Source organism: Bos taurus, chromosome 10, assembly GCF_002263795.3.
Source record: "Bos taurus isolate L1 Dominette 01449 registration number 42190680 breed Hereford chromosome 10, ARS-UCD2.0, whole genome shotgun sequence".
Lineage (NCBI taxonomy): Eukaryota > Metazoa > Chordata > Mammalia > Artiodactyla > Bovidae > Bos > Bos taurus.
This window is the reverse complement of record NC_037337.1, coordinates 46,621,974-46,633,506: the sequence shown is the minus strand read 5'-3', so window position 1 is coordinate 46,633,506 and position 11,533 is coordinate 46,621,974. Positions and strand designations below refer to the sequence as shown.

General features: G+C 40.7%; 1 long non-coding RNA gene across 1 annotated transcript; it reads left to right on the top strand.

Annotated features, from left to right (window-relative positions):
* The first annotated feature begins 368 nt into the window (after positions 1-368).
* Positions 369-10,730, top strand: LOC112448548 (uncharacterized). Its single transcript, XR_003036947.2, has 3 exons — positions 369-3,559; positions 4,180-4,301; positions 9,314-10,730. It is a non-coding gene; the product is annotated as an uncharacterized lncRNA (long non-coding RNA).
* The last annotated feature ends 803 nt before the right edge of the window (positions 10,731-11,533 follow it).

The following is an 11,533-nucleotide window of genomic DNA, read 5'->3' as shown; positions in this document are numbered from 1 at the left end:
GGCTGTTGTAAGTAGTGCTGCAATGAACTCTGTGTACCTTTTCAAAGTATGTTTTCTCTGGATATATGGTTTTCTCCAGATATATTAATTTTGGGGTGCTTAATAGCTTCATTGCTCTTGTGAAAAGTATTTTATTTTCTATTATATATTCTGGTTGAATAGTACTGACATAGAGGAATGCTACTGATCTTTGTAAGGAAATCTTGTTCCTGATATCCTCACAGACAATAAGTATTTCTAAATACTTATTTAAATATTTAAATACTTATTTAATAAATTACTTATTTAATTTATTTATTAATTATTAATTACTTAATTAATTAATTACTTATTTAATAAATAAATAAATTACTTATTTAATACTTATTTAAATATCTAAATACTTATCTGAAAATAAGTATTTCTAAAAGTTTTTCTATTAATTCTGTGAGGTTTTCCATGTAGGTAATCCATGTAAAATAAGGATACCTTTGTCACTTCCTTTTAAACCCTTACACCTATTACTTTGTCTTTATGTCATATCACACTGGTCAAGACTTTTAGTACTCTATTATGTTCTGGCAGCTCCAGTTCTTAGAGGGAACTTGGGCCTGTCTGCACCTGTTATCTCCTTCCTGACCCTATGGGTTCAGTTCAGTTCAGTTGCACAGTCATGTCCGACTCTTTGTGACCCCATGGACTGCAGCAAGCCAGGCTTCCCTGTCCTTCACCATCTCCTGGAGCTTGCTCAAACTCATGTCCATTGAGTTAGTGATGCCATCCACCCATCTCACCCTCTGTTGTCCCCTTCTCCTCCTGCCTTCAATCTTTCCCAGCATCAGAGTCTTTTCAAATGAGTCAGTTCTTTGCATCAGGTGGCTGAAATGTTGGAATTTCAGCTTCAGCATCAGTCCTTCCAATGAATATTCAGGACTGATCTCCTTTAGGATGGACTGGTTGGATCTCCTTGAAGTCCAAGGGACTTTCAAGAGTCTTCTTGAACACCACAGCTCAAAAGCATCTATTCTTTGGTGCTTAGCGTTAAGGTCTAACTCTCACATCCATACCCAACTACTGGAAAAACCATAGCTTTGACTAGACTGACCTTTGTTGGCAAAGTGATGTCTCTGATTTTTAATATGCTGTCTAGGTTGGTCATAGCTTTTCTTCCAAGGAGTAAGCATCTTTTAATTTCATGGCAGCAGTCACCATCTGTAGTGATTTTGAAGCCCCCCAAAATAAAGTCTGTCACTGTTTCCATTGTTCCCCCATCTATTTGCAATGAAGTGATGGGACCAGATGCCATGATTTTCTTTTTTTGAATGTTGAGTTTTAAGCCAGCTTTTTAGCCACAAACTTCATCTTCTGTTGGTACAGGACTGATTCTGTTTTGTTTTGTCTTATAGTAGAGTTGGGATAGACATGTAGTGGAGTTGGAGTAGACAACAATCTGTCCACGAAAATATTGAGGGAAAAAAAGATCCCAAGATGAAAACTTTCCCACCTGTGGCATCTTTCCTCTTCTTCTGTAAATTGCAGTCACAGATACACATAGCTTGGAACCCAACTATTTCTGTCCTTCTAGAGGCTTCTCACAATTATTACATTAGATGCTCAGATCCAACAACTGCCCCATTTCTGAGGCACTCCCAAAGCTGAGTTGAGGGAAATAGCCAGTAGCCTAAAGTGGGTTGCCATTTTGTCAGAATCCAGAAGCCAGAGTAATATTTCTCAAATAACTATGATCGTGAGAATGCTTTAATCATAGGCTATTGAAGACCCTCATTGTAAGGTCTTTAACAAGAGCATTCAGAGGTCCTGACATGCTGGTCTTGCCTCCTTTTCCACTTACCACAACTTATCCCACACTCAAACCACTCTGGGTGATTTCCTTTCCCTGAACATGTGTACTTTAAACCTAATCTGTTTACCATATGGTGACCATACATAGAGTACTCTTATCCTTTCTCCATGTTGAGAAATCCTACTCATTCATCAAGGCTCAGAACAACTCGTCGTTCTTATGAAGTCTTCTCAAGTTCATCACATGGGGGTGTATCATTTCTGCCCCAGTGCCCTCCATGGCACTTGTCCCTCAGATGTGTCTTATAGGTTTTGTTCATTATCTAACATCCCATTAGCTGTGACCTCCAGAAGGACAAGGACTCTGTTTTATTCTTCTCAATCTCTGTAGCAGTTCTTAATATGCAGTAGATGTTCCATAAATTTTTATTCATCAAATTAGATTCTGGAGGTTACAAATTACATGAAAAAGGAGTCATTTGTCAGGGTGAAGAAATGCTCTTGCCCAATCTTGGCTCCAGTAGGAGTGAATGTGAATTTGCAGAGGTGTCGTTCCCTTGAGTAACACTTAGCAACATGCAAATAGGAAGAAGAGACGCTGTAAACTCCTAGTCATTCTCTAGACTATCTGATAAATTGTCTGAGTGCTGTACTAACAAGTGTTCAACCTGTGCAGTGCTGAGCAGCTATTCAGAATGAAATGTACCTGTGAAGTCTAAAACACATGGGGGCAGTTGTGGAAGTTAGCATGCAGACTGACATTCCTGGGTTTCTGCTCCTGCATACTACTCCTACTTAACACCACGAGGTAGGTATCTTTACACACAGCCCTTGAAACGTACCTATTTCTTTTCAGGTAAAGATTATGAGATAATTGGAAATTTACTTTGAAAATAGTATCTTTCCTTTCAATAGGAATTTCCAATAAATGGGAAAGATAAGTCGTTTTATGCAGGAGACATGAAAAAGGTAAATGAAGAGACTGAAGTAAAATTAATGTTTATATTGTTCCTCTTTTGAATAATATATAGCAGCTTCTTCTGTGTGTTTATCCCTTTTGCATTCCTGGAAAATGGGTAAAGAAAGTATTATTATCATTTTAGTGAAAACTGAGATAAACAGAAATTAAGTTTATTTTCTTCAGTAGATCGTTGGAGCAATGGCTGTTAGTTTGTTCATACCTCCTTGGATCCACCCCATTGAATCACACCTTTCCCATTGACTCAGGCTTGGCCATGTAACTTGCTTTGGCCAATAAAACAAGAGCACATATGTCACAAGCAGAAAATTTTAAGTGCTCGAAGAATTTCTCTGGTGGTCCAGTGGTTAAGAATCCACCTGCCAATTCAGGGGACACAGGTTCAATCTCTGGTCAAAGAACTAAGATACCGCATGCTGTGGAGCAAGTAAGCCTGTGCGCCACAACTACTGAATGAGCCCAGTGCTGCAACCACTGAAGCCCGTGTGCCCTAGAGCCTCTGCTCCGAAACAAGAGAAGCCACTGCAATAAGTCTGCACACCACAACGAACAGTATGCCCCACTAGCCACAACTAGAGAAAGCCTGAGCACAGCAACAAAGACCCAGCACAGCCAGAAATAATTAATTAAAAAAATTAAGTGCTTACATATTGAAGCTTGCCTTCTCTTCCTGCTCTTTGGTACTCTGAGACCTTCGTGGTGAGAACACCATGTGAAGCTGGAGGAGGAGAGATCACATAGGGCAGAGATGTCATCCCAGCTGAGTCCCGCTTGGCCAACCAGCCTATCAATCTCCAGGTATGTGAGTAGACCAGCTAGCTCCAGATGAGCCACCTTCAGACCTCAGAGATCCACCACACCAACCTAGATCAGATTACTGTTCAGATGACTTATGGAATCATGAGAAATAATATGTTTGCTATTTTAAGCCACTTAGGTTCTAGGTGGTTTGTGACACAGCAAAACTAAATGGTACATTTCCCAAGAAAGCCTAATCAGATTAGATCTCGAAGTCTTGGTGCTTAGGTTCACATTCAATTGCTGCTACTCTTCTAGTCAAAGGTCAAGTTGAGATATGCAGATCTTAAGAATATTATTTTGTATCTTAGGTATGATCAAGCCTCTTCTTGAATTTCTCAAGGTCAAAGGCCATGCTTTGATTTTCTCAGCACATTGCTTTAGTTGTAAAATATGCTCAGCGAGGGGTATAACTTTTCTGAAAAGGAATGAAAGTTTAGTGTTTACGAGGCTGGATAAACCTCTATGTGGTGTGTTTAACTCTCAAAATGTATATGGGGCACAGATATTTCTACTTATAAAGATTTTAGACTAAGATTCTTTCCTAAGAGAGAAAACAGGAAGGGACCAAAGAGCAGGGACCATTGTTTTGTTCTCAAGCCTAAACCAAAATCTTGCAGAGCCTCCTGTCTGAACAACTTCAGGCGTTCCCACTGAGGTCTGTGTGCATAGAACCCCTCAGCACCGCCCCCCGCCCACCTATCATGCAGGTGCTGTACACGAGACCGCTTCTTGGCACACAGTAAGTGTTGAGTGAATGAACGGGCAAGCAAGTGACTGAGTGTGTGTATATGCAGACATACCATGTTTGTGGCATTTAGGAGAGCTTTCACTGGAAAGAAAAACAAACCAAATTAGAATGAGTATCCCTCTTCAGTGGACTCCCAGAGCACAAACCGTTTTGCTTTTTGTGTGACAGAATTCGGAAAGAGACAAATACATTGTATAGGTCAGATATAGATTCAAATATAAAACCTTTACCACATTTTGCAGGTCAAAAAAATTAAAACTCATTTTGGTTAATGGTGACACCTAGTGGTGTATCAAAACTGTGGGTTTTCCTTGGAGTAAAGTATTTTGTTTTGCAAGTGAAGGTGAACGAGTCCTTAGGGTATTGGACCCCTGCTCCCTTCGTAGACTAGGGAGTTGAGGCCCTTAGGCCTCCCAGGGTCAGCGCAGGTAGGATGTCGTCCGGGAATTTAACCCCCCAGAGCCTGTTCCAGTGGTGCTATTGCCGAGACCTCAGAATAAAAGCCAGCAGTGTGGGCACGTCCGGTAGCACAAAGTTACTCACTGTCATTTGAGACTGTTCTCAACGGTCTACCTTTCCGTCGCATCTTACTCTTTTTCTGTCTTCTTCCCCCGCTTCTACTTGTCCTTTTATTCTCTTCCTTTCTGGCAAGACCCAACGGCTTCTCTCTTGTCCCTCGCCTTCCTTCTTTCCTCATCTACTTTGACTTTCCCCTCCTTTATTTTCTCACCTCTTTTCATTCCCTTTTCTCTGTGTTCACTGATGCCTCCTAAGGATGGTGCACTGTCTGTGCTGGGGACCACTAACCCATGTGGCTATATAAACTCTAATGAACTAAAATGAACAATCCAATCCCTCGGTCACACTAGTCACCCTTCAAGTGCTCAGTAGCACCAGTGGCTGCCCTCTCGGACGTTGCAGAACGTGATCACGTCCACTGTTGCAGAAGATCCTCCAGGAAGGTCCTGGCCCAGTGTTTGGCTGACCTATATCTCCAGTCTCTCATCTATTTCCCTTCTCAGCCCCTCTTATGTAAGTGGTTCTTGAATAGTCTGTATTCTGTTCCCCTCTCTCCCTCCCTGCTCACTCCACTTTATTTGGTGATTTTGTTTTCTGTATGTTGTTATATAAACTTGTCAAGGTGACCTTGCCAAGTAAAAAAATATGTAATCATATTGGACAGTTCACCAGGGCAGTGAATGATTCATAGCATCATGTTTTCCATGTGTTGGGACACATCAAAATATTTTTAAACTCAACACATCAACACAGCATTTAAAACAATTATACCTCAGATCTCTTTTTCTTCTTTTTTTAATCCACAGGTTTCTACCTTTCTGTCTTGAGTTTAAGTATTTTTAAAAGTGAAAAAAAGACAACTTTCAATGCCTAAAAAAAATACACATTTTGTGTATAGAATGGCTTTGAAATAATACACAGGAAACTAGTTACAGATTGGCATTGGTTGGGATGGAATGAAATTTACTTCTTGTTATATACCCTTTTATAGTATTTGAGTTTTTACCAGATTTTTATGTGTGTTCAAGACTTACTGAATTCTACATTACCTTTGAAGTTAAAAATACTATCTGAAAATGTCACATCAAGAGGATCAAACCAAAATGGCCCATGAAAATGAGCTCTCAGAAAAGGTAGCTTTTGAATGAGCCTTCAGAGCTTTGGGTGGTGATAGTCTCTTTAAACAGATAATGTAGGGGGCATAAGACTGCATTAAATTTAGATTTATATCCAGTGATAATTTGCCAGGAATCAGAATGCCCTGAAAAATTCCCCTCCTGATTGCTGATAGAGATTGATATTAAAAAGAAAGCCTTCCTGGGACTTCCTGGATGGTCCATTGGTCAAGAATTCACCTTCCAATGCAGTGGGTGCGGGTTAGATACCTGGCTGGGGAGCTAAGATCCCAATGCCTCATGCATGCATGCTACGTTGCTTCAGTTGTGTCCAACTCTCTACGACCCTATGGATTGTAGCCTGCTTAGGCTTCTCTGTCCAGGGGATTCTCCAGGCAAGAATACTGGAGTGGGTTGTCATTTCCTCCTCCGGGGGATCTTCCCCACCCAGGGATCGAAACCCAGTCTCCTGCATTGGCAGGTGGATTCTTTACCACTAGTGCCATCTGAGAAGCCCCAGATGCCTCGGGGCCAAACCGAAAACATAGAAGCAATGTTGTAACAAAATTCAATAAAGACTTTAAAAGTGGTCCACATTTTTTAAAAATCTTTAAAAAAAAAAGCCTTCCTTTTTCTTCCCACCCATCATTGGGAGCCTAGCCCTTTGGTGCCCAGCTCCAAAGGGATGGAAAACACTAACAGCCAACAAGCTTCCTTTCTGGCGTCTACTCATCCACTTCTCTTTCAGTAAGACCTTGATGAATAAAATGAAAGTTACCCTTTCTCTTCCTTTTCCTTGGCCCTCCCGGGCTAATAATCATGGTTACTTGACCTTCTTCGTATCACTGGATCTTCAAGGAAGAAAAGAAGGTGAAACCTGAGATCTTGCATGACTTCAAAACTGGTTTCAGCCCAAATGTACTTCGAAACTTGGATTTCTATGGCAGTTATGGTAGAGACTTGGGTTTCTTTAAAAAGAGGTTTGAGAATCTGCATAGAACTGTCATACCCATAAGATATGTGACAGCTGTACTGCCAATTTGAGAAAAAGGGAAAGTGAGGCAGGGCACGGTAAATTTCGTGCGAGCTGTTGACTTGCCCTAAGACCACACGGCATCCAGACCATGTAATCATATGCCCAGACTGAACTGTAGCGTCTCTGTGTGCATTCATCTAAATTAACTCCACCCAGACCATGCCACCCAGGGGAATTGGTCTGTGGTTCTCTCTGACTGTGGACTGCTATGGTGCCAGCCTGGCCTCGGGAGGAATCTTGGTTCCCCTAAAAGAGCAAAGGTTTAAGCTCTGACTCTGTGGGACATGCAGAAGTCAGTTTCTAATGAAAGGCTCTCTGGTACTTTATGTTGGGAATACAGATAGCAGCCCATCCCTTCAGCAGAGGACCGACACTATCCTTACTCCAAGGAACACTGGCCATGGGAAATGGAAAGCTCAGGATCCTCAGTGCTACAAGGGCCCTTAAAGTGTTTCTAGTCTACTTTTGCATTTTAGAGAGAGGAAAACTGATGCCCCGAAAGGTTAGGAAGTAAAGTGAGCTTCCTAAGGTTACGTCAGGGTTTTATAGGGCTGGAGCTTCCCACCAGGCTCCCCAGCCAAGTTGGGGCTGCCTCCGCTCTGCCATTCCAGCAGCCCTGCAAACTTTTCCTCTAGTCTCATGGAAAGATACAAACTTACCTTCACAGCGAGCACTCACTGATAGGAAGACTGACACATCAAGGATTACTCAGTGTGTATTCCATCATTTTGAAGGTACACTGGTGCTAATACAATAGCTCTCAGCCACAGGTGGCTACTGAACCCTTGAAATGTGGGTAGCGCAGATTAGCATGTGCTCTAACTGTGAAATGCACATCAGATTTTGAATGCTTGGTGTGAAGAATTATGAACTGTTTCATTGATCATTTTTAAACTAAGTACATATTGAAATGATAATATTTTAGATGTATGAGGTTTGTTTTAGACATATGAGGTTAAATATGTTATCGAAAGTACCTTTTTCTTTTTACTTTTTACAATGTGGCTACCGGAACATTTATTTATTTTTGGCTGTGCTGGGTCTTCTTTGCTGCCCGGGCTTTTCTCTAGTTGCAGTGAGCAGGGGCTACTCTGTAGATGAGGTGTGCAGTCTTCTCAGTGCAGTGGCTTCTCTTGTTGCAGAGCAGGGCTCTAGGGTGTGTCGGGTTTCAACGGTTGCTGCTCCCAGGCTCGAGAGAACAGGTTCAACAGTTGAGGCACACAGGCTTAGTTGCTTCAGGGCATATGGGATCTTGCTGATCAGGGATCAAACCCGTGTCTCCTGCATTGGCAGGTGGATTCTTAAAAACTGAGCCACCGGGGAAGCCCCTGCCAGAACATTTAAAACGACATTTGGGCTCACATTACATTTCTGTTGGAGAACTCAGAGATATAGGACATAGAGCCTGCCTTTGCTTTGAATCTTAGACATTGTATTACAGCAGAATCATCTCATGTACACTCACTTGCCATACGTTCACTGGAAGGATGGAAAGAGGGAGAGACAGACAGAGACAGATAGAGGGAAAGAGGTGAACGGAACAGTGACTGTGTGGGTGCCTTGAGTGGGCGTGAAATGGACGGAATGTTCCATTGTCCCCTCAGAGGTCCCAACCCCTGTTCTCTCATAGAGTGAGTACAGTTGGCCCACCATATCCCCAGGTTCCCCATCCAGGGATTCAACCAACCTTGGATTGAAAATATTTGGAAAAAATTTCCAAAAAGCAAAACATGAATTGGCTGTGTGCCACAACTGTTTACATAGCATTTACATTGTATCAGGTATTGTAAGTAATCTAAAGATGATTTAAAGTATACGGGAGGACACGAGTAGGTTATGCAAATACTTCGACATTTTATATAAGGGACCTGAGCCTCTGTGGATTCTGGTGTCCACAAAAGGTCCTGGAACAAATGCCCCATGAATCCCGAGGGACAGCTGTATCTCCCCCCTCTATTATTATTTTTATTGTCTTACAAATACACATCTCTGTTTTGATATCCAGGTATAGATACCTAACCTCAGGATCCGAAAACAAGTCTGGAGTTTTTAGTATATTGAACATATTTAACAGAAGTGAAGCTTAAAAATACGTCATCGAGCTCAGTTTTGTGACTCTTTAGAACACAGTTCAGCAAACTTTGGCTTGTGGGCCAAATTTGTCCAGCTGCCTTTAATTTTTACAGTCAGCCAGCCAAGAATGGTTTTTACATTTCTATTTATTTTACTAATTCTTGATTTGGAGTATTGTTAATTTACAGTGTTGTGTTTGTTAGTTTCTGCTGTACAGCAAAATGAGTCTGTTATAATGACTTGTATCTTACTTTTCTAAGAATAGAATCCAGTGGGTTACCACCTGAGCCAACATGGATAAACCTCAAAAACCTGACCCTGAAGATAAAAAGCAAGTTGGAGTTGCATATGGATGATTCACTTTACATGAAATTATAAAACTGCAGAGCTGTATATTAAATGTGGACATATATGAACTGATAAACACCAATTAGCAACAATGACTCCATCTGGAGGCATAGGGAGGAGAATGCTATTGAGGAGGGGCTTTCATTTTATCTGTAATAATCTTGATATTTATTTTTTTATCCTTTGTGTAGACTGGAAATATTTCATAACAAAAATGCTTTAACAACAAAAGATGGTGTTTTAAAACGCATGCTTTTCGCACAATGTTTAAGTAGTTGAAAGAAAGAAAGAAAAGAAAAGTGAAGTCAGTCATGTCTGACTCTTTGCCTACCAGGCTCTTCAATCTATGGAATTTTCTAGGCAAGAGTACTGGAGTGGGTTGCCATTTCCTTCTCCAGGGGATCTTCCTGACCCAGGGATCTAACCCTGGTCTCCCACATTGCAGGGAGACACTTTACTGTCTGAGCCAGGGAATCCCAGATAGTTGAAGAGACAGAATATATTTTTTATGTATATTTGTTTCACTTGCCTAATAAAAATTTTGCAAATTCCTAGACTGTCTACTATTTACCCCTTTAAAAAGCCCATTTCTGGGACCTAATTAAACTTAAAAGCTTCTGCACAACAAAGGAAACTATAAGCAAGGTGAAAAGACAGCCTTCAGAATGGGAGAAAATAATAGCAAATGAAGCAACTGACAAACAACTAATCTCAAAAATATACAAGCAACTCCTGCAGCTCAATTCCAGAAAAATAAACGAGCCAATCAAAAAATGGGCCAAAGAACTAAATAGACATTTCTCCAGAGAAGACATACAGATGGCTAACAAACACATGAAAAAATGCTCAACATCACTCATTATCAGAGAAATGCAAATCAAAACCACAATGAGGTACCATTTCACACCGGTCAGAATGGCTGTGATCCAAAAGTCTACAAGCAATAAATGCTGGGGAGGGTGTGGAGAAAAGGGAACCCTCTTACACGGTGGGAATGCAAACTAGTACAGCCACTATGGAGAATAGAGTGGAGATTCCTAAAGAAACTGGAAATAGAACTGCCTTATGACCCAGCAATCCCACTGCTGGGCATACACACCGAGGAAATCAGAATTGAAAGAGACACATGTACCCCAATGTTCATCGCAGCACTGTTTATAATAGCCAGGACATGGAAGCAACCTAGATGTCCATCAGCAGATGAATGGATAAGAAAGCTGTGGTACATATACACAATGGAGTATTACTCAGCCATTAAAAAGAATACATTTGAATCAGTTCTAATGAGGTGGATGAAACTGGAGCCTATTATACAGAGTGAAGTAAGCCAGAAAGAAAAACACCAATACAGTATACTAACGCATATATATGGAATTTAGAAAGATGGTAACAATAACCCTGTATACGAGACAGCAAAAGAGACACTGATGTATAGAACAGTCTTTTGGACTCTGTGGGAGAGGGAGAGGGTGGGATGATTTGGGAGAATGGCATTGAAACATGTATAATATCATACATGAAACAAATCACCAGTCCAAGTTCGATGCATAATACTGGTTGCTTGGGGCTGGTGCACTGCGACTACCCAGAGGGATGGTACAGGGAGGGTGGAGGGAGGGGGGTTCGGGATGGGGAACACGTGTATACCTGTGGCGAATTCTTGTTGATGTATGGCAAAACCAATACAATATTGTAAAGTAATTAACCTCCAATTAAAATAAATAAACTTATATTTAAAAAAATAAATAAAAAGCCCATTTCTTTTTCTCCCTATGGACTAGAGATAACATTTTTATTATTTAACTTTTTTTACATTTTAATTGAAAAATAGCTGACATACAATATTATGATCATTTCAGGTATATAATATAGTGATTTGATATTTACATACATTATGAAATGATCACCACCACAATCTAGTAACCATCCCTATGCAAAGTTACTACAGTATTATTGACCATATTCCTTATGCCATATATTACATCCCCATGGCTTATTTATCTTATAACTGGATATATATACCTCTTAATTCCTTCACCTGTTTCACCCACCCCTCACCATCCCTCCCCTCTGGCAGCCACCTGTTTATTTTCTGTGTCTATGAGTCTATTTTTGCTTCATTTTATTTGTTT